This window comes from Myotis yumanensis, unplaced genomic scaffold (genome assembly GCF_028538775.1).
Source record: "Myotis yumanensis isolate MYYU_CA2020_CCGP unplaced genomic scaffold, mMyoYum1.0.hap1 SCAF_12, whole genome shotgun sequence".
NCBI lineage: Eukaryota > Metazoa > Chordata > Mammalia > Chiroptera > Vespertilionidae > Myotis > Myotis yumanensis.
This window is the reverse complement of record NW_027223763.1, coordinates 24228627-24243513: the sequence shown is the minus strand read 5'-3', so window position 1 is coordinate 24243513 and position 14887 is coordinate 24228627. Positions and strand designations below refer to the sequence as shown.

At 43.5% G+C, this 14887-nt stretch overlaps 1 protein-coding gene and 1 pseudogene across 2 annotated transcripts in view; one reads left to right on the top strand and one right to left on the bottom strand.

Moving 5' to 3' along the window:
- PLPPR1 (phospholipid phosphatase related 1) overlaps window positions 1-14887 on the top strand; it is a 191191-nt gene that overhangs the window by 86573 nt on the left and 89731 nt on the right. The window lies entirely within an intron of this gene.
- LOC139021075 (large ribosomal subunit protein uL14 pseudogene) lies at window positions 7855-8565 on the bottom strand (annotated as a pseudogene).

The following is a 14887-nucleotide window of genomic DNA, read 5'->3' as shown; positions in this document are numbered from 1 at the left end:
AGTCAATCCACCACAGGAAGTCCTTCAGGCAAAGTTAATATTAAAAGATCTGGGTCCAAGAGTTCTCATTCTCTGGCACTTTCAACCTGCATTGCAGGATGTGAGCCATTATCCTCTGCTTCAGGTAAAATGTCCCCAGGCTAAGATATGCAGAGAATGCAGAATTGGGAGTTTGGCCAGATTAACTGAAGTAGGAAGGCTCAAGGGATGTGTGCTAGCAACATATCCCTTCTCCTGTGCTTGGAAGAGTGAATAGAAGTGTGGGATTTAATGGACTCTCCATTACCTTTCATGTAATAGGTGTGTGTATATTAAATTTAGCTCAGATCTTTGTTATAGATCCTTGATTTTAAGAGTTAAATGTGTGTCTAGACAGGAATCTATAAGATAAAGACCTTCTTTTTTCCATCTTACATATATAATTGATCATCTTAATGATGCCTGACTCCATTTTCAGTAGAATTAGATAGTCTTATTTGATTTCTCATAACTGATCTTTCAGAAACACCTGGAAATGAAATTTCACTGTGAAAAAATCAAATTTATGTGACTAAATACATAGAAATTAGAAATCATCAATCAGGCGTTCTAGATATCTGAGTTAAATTCTCCCCCTATAGAATTCATTGCTGGGGTCTTTCTCAGCATCTAGAAGGGTTCAGGAATCTGGAGGACTGCATGTAAATTAATAAATTAATAAAAAGACTAGACATGAAATATAAATTTGTAATACATGGGGGAGCCAGAGGAGGGCTTAGCTTCAGTAAACAAGTTCTCTCTCTGAATCTCCCAGACCTCTCACTTTTTATTAACACAAATTGTCCTAAAGCAAAGAAGATATACATATCAAAGGTTAAGGTTTAGCATACAGTAGGCATTGTCAGGTTGGGGGAAACTGCTTTCGGCAGCAGCAGGTAATAACATGTAGATTTTCAGGTTTGGGGAAATGCCCTCGGCTATCTGGCAGCAGGCAATGATATATGCAAATCTTCAGGTTAGGGGGAAAAGCTTTCAGCTATTCCAGTAGGCAATAATATGTATCTTCAACCCTGCTGACGCCTCAAGGTTCCATCAATCTTTTGATGAAACTTCTTGCTAATTCTGCTGGAATTAGCCCCCAGCAATTCATAACCTTAAGATAAGTCTTAGAGCCCTGGTTGGTATGACTCAGTTGGTTGGACACATGCCCAGACTGAGAACTCAATCCCTGGTGAGAGGTGTGCACGAGGAAGCCGATCAATGTATTGCTCTCACATGGATGTTTCTCTCTCTCCCTCTTCCTTCCTCTCTCTTTAAAAATCAAATTTAAAAATAAGTCATAACATATTTGGGCTCTCTTATTACAGAGACAAATACAGGCATTAATCTCACATTCATCGTATTTTGAGTTGTCTTGGTGTGAAAGAGTTGAGGGATCATTTAGTCTATAGTAATATAAGTTTTGTCTAGACTTTCTTCTCTGGAGTTTAGATCAAACTGAAAATGACTTTTTGCCTCCATAAAGAACTGATCACTTTACTTTCCCTTTAACAGGGGTCCTCAAACTTTTTAAACAGGGGCCAGTTCACTGTCCCTCAGACCGTTGGAGGGCCGGACTATAGTTTAAAAAAAAAAACTATGAACAAATTCCTATGCACACTGCACATATCTTATTTTGAAGTAAAAAAACAAAACGGGAACAAATACAATATTTGTATTTGCATGTGGCCCGCGGGCCATAGTTTGAGGACCCCTGCCCTTTAATGTGTGAGTCTGCTTACTAAATACCAGAAGAAAGAATTAAAATATTTCAAAGGGATTGCCTCTAAAGAGTAGGATATGGAGGTGAGAAGAGATGAAACAGGAGACTGCTATTGGGGTCATAAGCTTGTAGTTTTATCTGACCTTTTAAACTCAGCACGTAGATTACTTTATAAATACTGGTTTGTGGAACAAGAGAGAAAGGCTAAAAGAGAGACAAGCGGGAAGAGGTGGTGAGTCAGAGCTATAGGATGAAAGAACAAAGACCCCAGGGAGGTGAAGTTGATAAAGCGGTCATATCTGAAACAAGCTGGAAGGAATATCATCATGCGAAACACATGTGAATAGAAGAGGGCATTGGTGGGGACTGAGTTAGTTGAAATGAACAGCCCTTGTGTTGTAAGAGGGTGTCGCTTTGCACTTCACTTTCCAGGAACCAAGACCCTGAGAGTCAGACCCATAATAATTAAGATTCTTCCACAGACAGGAATTATTTCACTTATTATGACATGATGATACCAGAACACAATGCAGCTCTTTTTATACCTAGAAAAATTTGGTGGTGGTGATAGCATTACCTTATAGGATAAAAAGATGAAGGGAGGCCCTAATCAGCTTGGCTCAGTAGACAAAGAGTAGGCCCACAGACTTAAGGGTCCCAGGTTCAGTTCCAATCAAGGGCAGGTACCTCGGTTGCAGGCTCAATCCTTGGCCCCAGTTGGGGCATGTGCAGGAGGCAACCAATGGATGTGTCTCTTTCACATTGATGTTTCTTTCTCTGTTTCTCCCCTCCCTCCTTCCCTTCCACGCTCTCTAAAAATCAATGGAAAAATATCCTCAGTGAGGATTAACAAAATAAAACAAACCAACAAAAAGATGGAGTGAGGGTACTAAGTGTAGATGAAAAGTCCTATTGGGTTCCTAAAGTGTGAGCCTGGGGAAACCTTGAACTTCTAGAAATGGGTAGAACAGAGAGAGTGGTTTATTCCTCTCTGGCCTTCCTCTGTAACTAAAGAAGTGGTGCTGTATCTGAAGACCCAGCTGGAGAACTACTTTTGTTTAATTCTGTGTGATACTGAAGTTTCTTTCACAGTTAAGTAGAGCAGTAATCTCCACTTCCAAGGGTGGTTGTGGGGACCACATGAAGACATCAATGTAGAAGGCTGCCTGGTTGATGCTATAAAGCACCAATTTGTGCTTTTTCCTCTCTTGGTTTTGGGGGCATTTGGTACTTTACTCCTCTTTGATCAAAATGAAAGCATTCACCCAAGAAAGCCATTTTATCGTGGGATTTGAGTCTTTAGACTTTTGTCCAAAAACAAGGATTATACATTTCATGATGTAATATGCATAACAAATGTGAGAATTTAAAATGTAGCCTTTAAGGCTGTTGAAACAAATGCTTATTTAATATGGACCAAACCGAGATCAGCAAAGAGCTCAGGTTTCATGGACAGCATAAAATTGGACAAATTCCTGGATAAAAGGCTTATAATCTAATTAGCCATTGGGATTCCATAAATATTTATGCAGAAGTCATAGGACTGGAAAGAATTTCAAATTAAATGCAAATGCGATTTCTAAAAAAAGTCTTTAGCTTTCTTGTTCACTCCAACCTCTTATGTGCATTCAAAATATCGTTGAAATATTAAAAAAAAAAATGTGGCCACTTCAGTGTGACAAGTTGTCTGTAGCGGATTGGGTGGCTGGATATAAAACATTATTCCCCTTCAGCTATTAAAGCTGTCCTTGAAAAAGAATCTCTCAATTTCCTTCAAGATCACTTGTGCTTCAGTGAATAGCATTAAACCTCTTTGCTTTTGATAATGTCACTTCATCGACAGGATTGTTTTTGCCCTTGACCTACAAGAGATACAAGTGGGAGGTTCCTAACTGAATGGCCTCGTCAGCTGAAGATAAGAATGATTTCCTGATCACCAGAGCTGCTCCTAAGTGGAACAAACTGTGAGAGTATTTTCCTTCCCTGCAGATGTTCAAATGCAAGCTCTGTACATGTTAGTTAGCATGTTGCCTCAGTTACTCCAAAATGCTCTGACTCTAGAAAACCAAAGAGAAGTTGGACGTGCCTTAGGTTGAAGAATGTATTGGGTTATTAGATATCCTTCCAATAACTTGCAAATAAGCACAACTGTCTACTGTTGTCAGAGAATAGTAGGAACTCATTAGGTTTGTTTCTATATTTCACTGTGTCTCCACATACCTTGAAGAACACATTAATAAACTGGGTTTGTATCTTTGTACTAAGGCTTACTGGTTGTGTGACCTAGGACAAGTTGTGCAGCCATTCTAATCCTCAGTTTCCTTCCCTGTAAAATGGGAATGTTAATAATAGTGTCTGCCTTGTAAGATCATTGCAGGGATTCTTAAGGCAAAGCTGGCGTGCCTAGCACAGCATAGCACATGGTAGGCATTCAAAATATGTTATTTATTAAAAGGAGGAAAAAATAGTGCCTTGTAAAGATATTTCCTCATACCCCAAGATTGTCTTGTGTTTATGGGATGTTATTACCTAACTAGAGGCCCGGTGCATGAAAATTCATGCACAGGATGGGGAGTCCCTCAGCCCGGCTTGCCCCCTCTCACAGTCCGGGAGCCCTCAGGGGTGGGAGGCGACCAGGCCATCAGGGGAAGGCGACGCCCCCATCACACCTCTGCTGCTGCCACTGCCAGCAGTGCAAGCCTTGGCCGGCCCTGGTTACCTGAGCCTCGGTGGCCCTGGGTGGCTGGGGGGCTGAGGGGACTGGGGGACTCTGGAGGCAGGTGCACAGCGGGGTTGAGAGGACTGGGCGCCACCATCTTGTGGCTGTGGGCGCCGCCATGTTTGAGGGTGTGACAGCAATTAGCATAGTCCCTCCTTATTGGCTGTGGGCGCTGCCATCTTTGTGATGGCATGAGGGTCAATTAGCATATTCCCTCTTTATTAGATAGGATTGCAAACTGTGTAAAAGTCCTTTTCTGAAATTCTAAGCATAGGATGGGTCCTTAGACTAGGTGACTTCCTATCCTGAGACTCCATTATTTTTGGATATTTGATTCAAAGTATTTACGTAGGGTAAATATTTCACTATTTCTTATCCCCAGATATCAATAGTGTGGCTATCCTGGGTAAGCATCATGCAGGGCGGGGAGCTAGCAGGGCGTGGTACTCAGTGGAGTTTGGAGCCCAGTGGGCCTAGTTTATGTTCTAGCTTCAACACTTTCAATCTGGTAACCATCTGAGGCAAATCACTTAACCTGAGCCTCGGTATCCACAACAGTAGAATGAGGAGGACAGACTATGCAGAATATCTGGAATGAAGAGGTAATGACTTAGTGGGTGTCCTATCCTAGGGCACTTGGTCTCCAGGAAACAATCTTTCTGTTGGCTGCAGCGGTCACTTTTCAGCCAGGTGTGTCTGCGTGATTAAACCCAGCCTGACCCCAAAAGCACGAATAGCTTCTGCCTTGCCTTGGTCCCAACACAAAATCAATGTAACATGTCGAATTACACTCAGATTGTGTTACTCGAAAGGCCATAAATAAAATGCTTTCCTTAGAGACAGTTGGGGCTCATCCACACATCAGTGACAAAAGTACCGGACTTCCCAAGGGCAAAGCAAATGAGTTTGCGACTGGCTTTATTTACTTAGGGAAAAACTTGGGAGTTTTGTGCCAACAGCACATGTACAGGCTTCTGCAGCATTCTTTCCCCTTTTCTGAGCTGTTGTGGCAAAGCTGTCTTAGCACAATGTGCCAAACTTGAGGAAATTGGATTTATTAGTTATTATTAAGTGTAGGGCATTCTAGCTTCAACCTCACCATTACTTTTGATTCTTATTTGGGGGGGGGAGGGGCTTCTAAATTCTTCAGGGCCTGTGACCTATCACTCTGCACCATTGACCCACCCCTGAGCTCTAGGGGCTGTTGTTATTTTGGGGCTGCCCAGATGGATTTGCTCTGTGTTGTGGAGAACGTGGTTAATTAAGAGCTCCAGGCAGAACCCACAAGTGCTTTTTAGTTTTTCTTGCTGTTTCCTCCACCGCTCCCCTTATCTCATTATCCACATTTCTCCTCCAGACTCTAGCATGAATTCTCTCCTTGTAAATCCCTGCTGGCTGAAAGGTGGCCTGCAGACTGCTTCCTGCTCAGTGGCCTTGTGCTTTCTCTGTGAGGGGGAAAAATGTGAAATTAACTCACATCCAAATCTGAAGCTTTTCTGAAAATGGATGTGAGCAAATGAGGTGTCCTGGGAACTAGCCAATGTTCGATAATTAATAATCCTTCTATCTGGATGAATAAGGAGATGTTTAATAAGTTCTGTTGTTGTGCTTCCAAAGCAGTCCCCTCTTATTAAGCAGAATAGTACAGTGGTGTTTCCCTAATTGATGGTGTCTGGACATGGAAGGGAAAAGCAGGAAACTGAACTGCAAGTGCTGAATATAAAGAGCTTTCATTCAACAAATGTTTACAGAACACCTGGCATGTGCTAAACACCACGCACATTGCATCATTTGGCCTCAGAACCATTCCCCGGTGCAACCACAGTGAGACAAAGGACTACACAGAAACACAGCAAGGCACAGGGAGTTCGTATAATTTACTTTCTGTGGTGACCTGGGTCCAGATCCACACCTGACAGCTCTCACTCCAGCGCTCAAGTCCATAGGACTGTGGCTTTTCATTGAGAATCAAAGTTACACTTACTCCTGTGATGAGGGTTGTGGCTGACGCTGGAGGAACCCTACCATTCAGTGGCATTCTGAGACATGAGGCTGCTGTGTAGGCTGCTGGTGAACCTGGGCAGGTTTCGTTCTGTAGGTTATAAGCTGGCATGGTACAGGGAGAAGGGACATTATTGCAGAGGTGGTGAAGTGAAAGGAAAGGGTGTTGGAGCTAAGGCAAACTTGAATCACCTCTTCCACCCTTCTCCTTGGAACTAGCATAAATATTCACCACTTTTGTCATTTAGCGCTGTGCTAGCTGCTGTGAGAGACACAGACTTGCAAGTCAGCCCAGTCTTGCAGTTCACAATCCAGAAGGAAACAGAACCCACTCACTCATGGAAAGTTAACCATGAACTTTGGAGTTTGGCTGAAAGATAAAAGGAGAGCACAAAAGGGAAATCATAGACTGGAAAGAGGCTAAGAGATTGCCCTGCCTCATCCTGTCATTGATGTCCTAATGTTGCCTGAGATTAAACGCCACACCAATGGCTCGTGGCTTATTGGCAGATCAAAGCATGATTGTTGTGAATGATTGACTGACTGAACTCGGAAGGCTTCCTGGCAGAGGCAGAAACTGAACTATGCCTCGAAGGGTATGTGGAGATCGGAAAAGCAGAAAGGAAATAAGGAAAGGCATTCATATATATTTAGGGACCCCAATTTATCAGGGGAATACATTTACAACAGGGTATTGGTTTTTTTTCCTTCTTTTATTTTTATTTATTTTTATTTTTTAATTTTGTTTTATTGCTTAAAGTATTACAAAGAATATTACATATGTCTCCTTTCCCACCCCCCCCCCTTGACCTTCCCCTGGCCTCCCCTACCCCCCAGTGTCTTGTGTCCATTGGTTATGCTTATATGCATGCATACAAGTCCTTCCGTTGATCTTTCCTTTAAGCACGGTGTTTTAAAAGGCAATGTGTTGATTTTCAAGAATAGACTGTTTCACGCTGCGCCTGATTCTGGGCCAGAGGAAGCTGATGCAGAAAGGACACGATTGGGATTCAGGAGGGGAGCTTGAAGAGGAGGCTACAGCTGATTGAACAGAGCAAACAGAAAGCTCTTATCACCTGTTCATCACTACTAGAGACAGCACACAAAAAGATGTATGTTTTAGTTTGAGGGATTTAAACAAATAAGAAAAGGCATTTTGACATTCCCACCACTCCCACTCTAATCCTTACTCAATCTTATTTGCTCTTCTAATTATCTTGAATTCACTCGCCTGTCTGTGTCTGTTGCCTTATCCTTACCCCAAACCACCTTCTCCTCTTGTCTGGATGATTGAAGTTCTCGTCAACTGGCCACCTCACTATATTCATTCATTTTTTTCCAGGGGGGTGGAAGGGAGAGATAAATTTTAATGCTTTCTTTTCCTTATTGTTGGTTATTTTGCTTTCTGTTTGCTTTTTACAAATACCCCAGAGAATTGTGCGATGCTGCCAGCATTGGATGCAATCCTGGGCCACAAACCTGCACGCTCTTTTGCAACTGGTCCTGTGATGGCAGACTTTTCATCTCACCTTTACTATTGACTCGGACCCCCACATTATCTTCAAAATAAAGAAACACGCCATCTTTTCTCCCGTATGACTTTGTTGTTGAATTACCATCATTGGATGTACCTTCTTTCTGAGCTCCGGTTTGCCTCTTTTGACTGGAGCCCTCACCGTGTCACCCACACCTGTGGTCGGCAATCTGTTCAGTCATCCCCGACCCCCTTCCCAGAGGCGATACACAGATTTTTGGCTCCTGTGGTGTCAGCACAGTTGATCACAGCTCCTCCCGGAAGACTTGGGGAAACCCGGAATGTCCCACCAGAAGACTCACCACGTCCTCACTTCTGTAATCTTGAACACCAGAGAGGGACAGAAAGGACCCTTTTATTCTTGTCCCACTGTTCCAAACTACTCTCCGTATCCTGAACAATCCTTTCATAAAATAAAGCCGGCATAGCAGTTTTCTTCCTTAAACCTTTCAATAGCTGACTAGTAGTCTCATAACTAATTCTAAACTTTTTAACAAGGCTCCCTGGCCCTGTATCATCTGGGCCCTCTCTGCTCTGGTCTCTACATGTCCCATTGCCGGTGCTCTTCATGCTTCAGCCACGTGGCCACGCTCTGTCTCCTGTCAGGTACTTTCCATATGCTGTGCCCACCACCCTCTTCACTCCTGGGCACCCATAGATCGCTTCTTTGGAGGAGACTCCTTATAGGTTAACCCCATTACAGGACGCAGAGAGACATTGTCTTTATCTGACTTGTCATTATTTGTTGAATGTCATCATCTTTCCAAGAGACACTTGGGGTTCAGTTGGCGAACAAACTAAGCAAGGAGTTGTGAAACATACATTCTCGCAGCTAGAGAAAGATAATAAAATAAACACAATAAATTATCAAGTATGTTAGACCACAGAGGTATAAATAAAAGAGAAAGATATAGGGTGAGATCAGGAATGCCAGGTGAAGGAAGCAGGTTGCAATAGTTAAAGAGAATGGTCAGCATATCTCCAATACCATATGCCAATTACTCAAGAAGTGTTACGGTAAACATAAAAACTATGACTATAAAGCTATACCTTTGTATAAAGCCTGGCATGGAATAGTAAGCCCTCAATACATGTTGATCAGAGAGGCGAGTGGGCAATATACTCATATACTTACACTCATTCAAAATCCATTACATAACAGATGCAGTCACCCCATGATCACACAGCAGTGTAGGCAAAGCAAGGCGGGGGCCAGTGTTGTCTGAATCCTCCTCTGAAATCTCTTGTGGAGAAAGGGAATTTGTCTCACTTCTTTCTCCTGTCTTTTGTGAGACCCCAACAGGGCCCAACAGAGCTATTTAATTGACCTGTCGTGAGGGCACAGGGACTTTCTGGCAGTGAATCCTGAGAGCGCCCAAGGACCAAGGAGCTAATGAGAGAGAGACACACACACACACACACACACACACACACAAAACTACTCTGTTCTAGAGATTTGACGTGAGCATAGATTTGGTATCTCAACTCATGGTTTTCTCTCTCTCTGTCTGCCTCTCTCTCCTTCTTTGTCTTCCTCCTTCCCTCCCTCCTTCCTTCCCTGTCTTCTCTTCTGAAAAACAAACAGCCTGGTTCCTGGGCAGCTGAGCTTTAAATTGGAAATGCAGTCTTCCTTGGCAGAACAGCAGTGTCACAGCCTCCCCACTGCTCGGAGCAGCCTGTGACATACACCCCTGCAGGCGAGGCCATAAAGGGCTGTGTAATATCCTGGAACCACCCCCCCCAAAGGACCTCCCTGCACGTTTCCTTTAGGATTCTACTCCAGCGCTCGCTGCATTTCCTCTCCTCTCCAGCAGTTTCTCACCCTGGATTGATCTTTTACTTTTTTTTCTCTCCACTTAATTACTGATCCCATCCCTTGGATCATTAGAAACCACCGTGGCCCTGACAGTGAGGACCACAACAGACGTCAAAGGGAAATGTAGAGGGACCAGTGCCTGGGAAGTCTGACAAGGCGCTCTGGCAACCCCCCCACCTTCAGAAGATAAATTTTCTAGGCTGCTTCTGAGAGGCCCATGCGCAATCAGGGGCTCTTATCTATCTCTTCTCTCTGCTGATCTCAAAAATGCAAAAGTTGGGTTGAAGCCAGCTCCTACATGGTTCTGATTCCTTCTCATCTAGATGATTGTGGTCCCTGATAAGTCTTCCTAACTCCAGTAGTCACCCACTCACAGGTAAAGGAGAATTCTTTACCTTTAATCTAGTCAGTCCTACAACATAGATCATGACAACATCATCGTAAAGTTTGTTGTTGATACTGCAGTCACTTTTGAAATGTTATAACCAGAGCCAGATGCAAGAGGATGCAAGCACTGAAGTACATTTAAGAATCACATTTACTGCCCTGGCTGCTGTGGTGCACCAAAGGGTCACAAGTTCGATGCCCCGTTAAGGGCATGTACTTGAGTTGCAGGTTCGATCCCCGGCCCTGGTCCAGGCAAGTGCAGGAGGCAACCAATCAATATGCCTCTCTCTCATATCAATGTTTCTCTCTCCCCCCCACCACTCTCTCTCTCTCCCCCTCCCCCACTCTCCCTTCCACTCTCTCTAAAATAAATAAATCAATGCCCTTGGGTGATGATTAAAACAAAACAAAACAAAATCACATTCACTGCTTTTCAATTGAGAGCATTTGGGACATATTCTCTGCCTATTTTCTCCCCAGACTTTAAGCTGAGCACAACTCTCCTTGGAATTTACCCGATGTCTGCGCCCTTCAGGGGTGGGTGCGTGCCTGTGTGTCCCTGAGTGTTCTTGCTTCAGGGCATCGAGATTCCAGTTTAACTGAGCATCAAAACCTCATTTCCTTCCAGCCTTTGATTTTATTGAAGGAAACATTAACTACGCTTTCATCAAGAAAAGCTCTTTGTGCCCTGCTACTTTTTCCAGCTATGTTTTTTTTCCCCCTGGTGGAAAAGTAGGGGTAAACAATATTAACAATTAAAAAAGAAGTTAGAGAACCATGCTCTGCGTGTCTGGGAATGTGTTTTCCTATTAAGCAGTTCTCCTGGCGGTGGCCCCTAGATGACCCAGGGTACCCCTTCCAACAGCCAATTAGATGGAAGTATGTTCTCTGCTTTCTCCCCAGCTTCCGGGCGACTGCTGAGCTCTGTGCTCAGCACATCCTTGTGCTCCAGCTTGTTTTGCAAAGACTGGTCTCTACCAGAGATGGCTTACTTCTAGGTAGACTTGGGCTCCCCCTCGCCCCGGCCCCCCATTTTACTTCAGCTTTGTTATTTCTAATTAAGGAACACATCTTTTAGAACAGCAATCGAAAGTGATTTTTTTTAACAATCAAAGAGATCCAGAGGTAGAATTCAGTGGAATAATTTCCCCTTTTAATTTTACATTTTGAAATACGTTTTAGGTTTACGTTTTTATTTCTAGGCTTTCCAGGCACTTTATTTTTCCTTGTTGTTTGGGTCCAAGGTAGAGTGGGACTTATCTGGATGGAGTAAGCAGAAGGGACTGACCTAAGACCTATATTAGGACCGTATTATTGGGTTCATGCGAGACCTAGGAAGGATGGACCCCAGACCTAGCTTAGGGCTGGGTCAGGAGCTAAGGAACGGACCCAGGGCACGTGTGATATTGAATGATGGAGCTGAGCAGATTAAGCACAATGTTAGTGTCAACATTTGTGTACCGACGATGTGCAAGGTGCTAAGGTTACCGTTCTAGTCACATGGAGTGAAGCAGATGGACAGTCTAGAAAAGGAGCAGATATTAAACAATTATACAATATCACGAAGGAGGAGGATGAAAGTGTATAGTAGAGAGATCGGAGCCAGTCAGGCAGTTAAGGGTACTTTGCCATTAAAAATGGTGTTTAATGCCAGTCTGAAGGAGAGGCAGACATGTGCTGGGCAAACATGGAGGCAGAAGAGTGCTCTAAGAGGCGGGATGTGAGAGGGCCCAGGCCTGAGAAAGAGCTTGGCATGTTGCAGAGACTCAGTGAGAGGCTGACGTACAGAACGGTTGGGGTGAGCAGGGAGCAGAGACTGTTATAAAATGGGCCTGGAGAGGTTTAAGAGAGTTTAAAAATGATTGCAAGCTTAACACATTAGCCAGGCAACCTTCTGTCTCAGTTCTGAGAGGCCCAGGAGCAGGGGCCCTGGACATCAAGTACTGCTCTGGTGATAAGAGGCAGTGGGGGGCGGGGGGCGGGGGCAGTAAGACTGTCCATTCAGGCTTAGGGCTGAAGTGTGAGCCAGGCATGCTAGTCTGCCTGAAGGACAGCCATGGGTAAATTGGACACCCGAATCAGCGTAATTCATCATATGTAAGCAGTAGGGACAGAGCTAATGACTGGTCACAAGGACCAGGCCAGTGCACGATGGGAGGCCCGAGGGAACCAGGAATGATCCTTAGGTCTAAAAAGCCACTGACAACAATGTGGGGGCCTGGTATCCTCACAGGCCCCCTGAGTCCTGTGTCGTTGGGGAAAATTTGACTGGACTGTGGATTTTATGCCCTTTGTATCTCTCTGCCTTAATCTGGGCTGTTTCAAGGGCTAAACCATGGATCTAGTTCTGAGAGAATGTGGAGGGGGCTAGACTGGAGAAAAAAGGGAGTGCCAATTCCACCCTAATGTCATATGTGGGTTTTCACACTGTCATTCCTTACAAGTTTTGAAAAGCATCTCTCAAACTTAATAGTCAAGTATTTCTCTTGAAAGCCTCAACAGCGCCTTCTTAAATCCCACACCATCTCTTGATGAAATCTAGTTTGCACTCGTCTACAATCCCATTTAATTTGTTCCTATCCCTTAATGTCTTTGCTGCTTTAAAAAAAAAAAAAGAAAAGAAAAGGTTTTTCAGCATTGGGAAATTAAATGCACACTGTGATCCTGGTTGGAGAAAATGTGCTGAATAGAAATGATCCAGAACAGTAAGGGGTAGCTCAGTTATACCAAGGAAGTTAATGCCTCTTTAACATGTGTCAAAGAGGAGTTGGATTTGGGGATTGTGGCTAACTCGTAATATAAGTTTTTCTTTATTTTATTTTTTTCTATCATCATTTATCCCCTTATACCACTTCCACCTGCCTCCACTCTCCCCGCCCCCTGCAATCACCACACTGTTGTTCATGTCCATGAGTTCTTTCTCTTTATATTTTATTTTTTGTTCACTCCCTTATATTTTTAAATATATTTCATTTTTCATAAAATATAACTCTCTCAACTTATTTTTTTCTTGCCTTTCAATTTTCTCTTTTCTACTGAAAACTCCCACCCCCACCTTACTTCCAATTAAGATTTGGACCACATAGAAAATAAGCTCTATTTTTCCCCTTTCTAGATATTATCTCATTTCAATCTGATACCATCTAATTCTGAGGAGCTTTTAGAAAGTTTCTCCGCTTTGAAGGTTGTAAAACTCATGTCAAAGACCTGAGGATGGATTGTGCTGTCACATTCTTGCTTCCGGTGTCCCCTGACACCAGGGAAAAGTACACTGCTCAGTGGCCCAGAATCTCAATAAATAATCAGTATTCTGTATCAGAGATATTAAAGAAAAAAATCAATACTCTGCAAGGAATACTTCTCAGCGCCACTAGGGGTCCCTGTTTGAGAATTGTGTGAGTCCCGATGACTATTCCCCTCAGTCCTTGGATGGTTTCTCTCTGGCCCTAGGGTAGTTTCTTCCCATGCCCCTCAGCACTGCGCAGAAGACTCAAGGGGACCAATGCACAGCCACCCGGCTCTCTGTGCAGCCTTCCCCTCTGGTGCTCTGGCCACCCAATGTGCCCAGCTCTAACTACTCAACTCAGGGAGACCACCAGCCACTTTTCTGGGTTCCCCCTCTCTGTGTGTGGCCTGGAGACTGTCTCCAGGCAGTAAACTAGGGCAATCATGGGGACTCACTTCTTTTGGTTCCTACCTTTCAGGGATCACTGCCCTTCATTGCCTCACAGCCAGGCCAATGCCTTGAATACCATTGTCTCCTTTATTTTATCTCTATCTTTCCGTTGTGTCAGGCGTGAAATCCAGTCACAATCATTTCCTCTTGGCTGGAAGCAAAATCCCTCCAGGACTATGTTGAGGTTGTTTAAGATTGTTTTCTGTGCTGCTTTTTTGAGATGCCATTCATAAGATAAGAAACACAGAGAGAGTAATCTGATGGTAAATTTTTATTTTGTGGCAAATGACAATTTAAAACTTTTCTCTTGGAATTATGTTCCTGTGTCATTAATTTAATTTACAATCATTATCGTTTTTCTGCAAGGGAAGTTTTAGAATTAAGAAAATTTTACCTATAAATAATTTTCAAATGAATTAAATTGTTATGAACACTAATATTTAGTCATGAATGTAGTTGTGTGAATTTTACAGTTTTAGGTATATACTTAGATATTTATTCATTTGGTTTTTCATAGTTTGGGTGCCTTTTTGTTCACTTCGTATATGTTCATGAGCTCTTAACTAGCTCACAGGCCCTAGGAATTGAGCCTTATTGCACCCAATGGATAAAACAGCCCTGCTTTCCTTTATGGGTTTGAAGTGGTAATAACACCACTTACAGGAGCTTTAATATCGCCCCAATCATGGCCCCTGAGCTTGAGGTGCCCTTCATTTCCCCAGATGTCAGTAAGGCACCTCAATCATTTTTAGATTTTCCTCTGTTAGGTACCAAGCAAGAAAAGGTTTGTCCCCTTTAGCAAAACTGTGGCCTTTATCCCAGATGAAGCAAGTTCTTCAGCCAAAAACTTCTCATGTCCCAGGGGCTCACTTTCTGTCCCCCTAAATTAACCAGGGGCCCTAGGCCCCCCTTGCTCTTTCTCCTCCCCACCCTGACAGGGACAGCTGGCAGTGTCTGGAGACATTGTAGTTGCCACAGCTTGGGCAGGAGGGTTGCTGCTATTGGCATCTCGC